The sequence below is a fragment of the Lupinus angustifolius genome, chromosome LG05, assembly GCF_001865875.1.
Source record: "Lupinus angustifolius cultivar Tanjil chromosome LG05, LupAngTanjil_v1.0, whole genome shotgun sequence".
Lineage (NCBI taxonomy): Eukaryota > Viridiplantae > Streptophyta > Magnoliopsida > Fabales > Fabaceae > Lupinus > Lupinus angustifolius.
In genome coordinates, this window is record NC_032013.1 from 12,805,429 (window position 1) to 12,807,279 (window position 1,851).

The following is a 1,851-nucleotide window of genomic DNA, read 5'->3' on the forward strand; positions in this document are numbered from 1 at the left end:
CAACAAGTTGAGTGTCTTCATCAAGGGTGGTTGTAGTTCGTTGACTCCTGACAACCAGAATCCTCAATCTCATCCTTAGATACGAACCCTTAGAGCCTTAGTTTAGTCTTCCTAGCTAATGGACCTTGTTGATCATGTTTCCTCTTGAGATCTCATGTTTTGTATTGCATTGTTGTTTTTATTTGGATTGTAATAACTCAATATCTACTGTTGAACTATTGTTTTACATTTTGTGGTAAAATGAATTCGAATTATCGCGTTTATACTTGCTTGTTAATTATGTTGCATATAGTACTTTACTTTGTTTGAAATGAATCTTGATCATGACTGGTATATGTGATAATATTGAATGATTGTGCCTATTGCAAACTGCTCAAATATATGAAATGCTTAATCATTCCGTGCTTGATTTGCTTCTGCATAACCTTTCATGTCATTCAAATTGTTCTGTGGCTATCTGCAGTCAATTTAATCGATTAAAAGTTTCACTTAATCGATTAAATGATGTAAAAACTGTGAATTTGTTCAAGATTCTTTACATTTGGTTAATTAGTTACATACCCAAGTTTAATTGATTAATTACAGTCTGTCATAACCATTACAAATCTCCTAACTTTTGACTAGAATTGAATACATTTATCGTTTTGATAATGTCAAAAGGAGGAGAAAGGTTGCTTGTTGTGTTATATTCATTTTGCAGGTTGTATAAAGTCTTTTGCAGGTTGTTCTATCAAGCTTTCGTACAAAATTTTGCTTACCTACAAGGAAGCAATGTGCTTTAACTTCGTTCTTAGAAAAACAACCTTAGTCAACCATTCAGCAAAATCATCATCAAGCTTATCCATCAACAATTGAAGAATTTTGATGTAGTGTTTGTCATCATCAAAAAGGGGGAGATTGAAAGTGCAAAATGTCAAGGATAGCACTAGCATGTCTTTGCCTATGTTTTGATGAAGACAAGGTTCTAACAAAGCTTGAAGATGACTCAATAATCAACAGGCCTTATGCTCATTTGGTCATATATAGACTAGGGTGTAAATTGAGTCTATAATCTAAGTAGTCTGGGATGTGTGTCGTAGTAAGTGAGTATAGGTTAGGTGAACCTAGATGCTAGTCTCTTAAGCCATCTAAATTGTCATATCATATTCATGAGACATATCATCTAGTTAATTGTATGTTCATGCATCTATCATACATGTTATATGTGCACATTAGGCATAATATAATTGGTAAATCATACATGTTATATGAGAAGTTTACCATTTGAAACATATGCATAAATGTTCCAGTTAATCGATTTGCGTGGTAGCTTAATCAATTAACTCAACTGCCTTTCTTTTAAATATGTGTTTTCTGTTTCACCTGAATTCTGTGTCATTATGTTGCCCCGTTAATCGATTAAAGAGAAGCCTTAATCAATTAACTAGTCTGTTATGTGTCATAACTAAACTCTGTTTTAAATGTTTAACTGTTTTTGCAACGAATGTAACCGCCTATTCTCTATGCTATAAATACAAGGCATTGTTCAGAAACCCAAAGCATCACATTCTATTGTATAGGGATGTTTAGAGAGCACTTTGCATACGTATTTTACTGTGTTTTTGCAAGAGAATTGCATGCGTGAGAAGATAGATTATGTTGGTTTAATTGTTGTTATATGTTTACTGTTTTTGCATAATTTTGTATTCATTCTTATCTTGCTCACATGCTCATGCATTAGATTTTGTTAGAGAGAAATTATTTGTATACTGATATTGATTAACTCATTTTGAATCTTGATGGCTTAAGTGGTTAGTAAAAGGGTTAATCTTTGAGTCTTTATCTTGTCACATTTTAATCATTATTATGCTT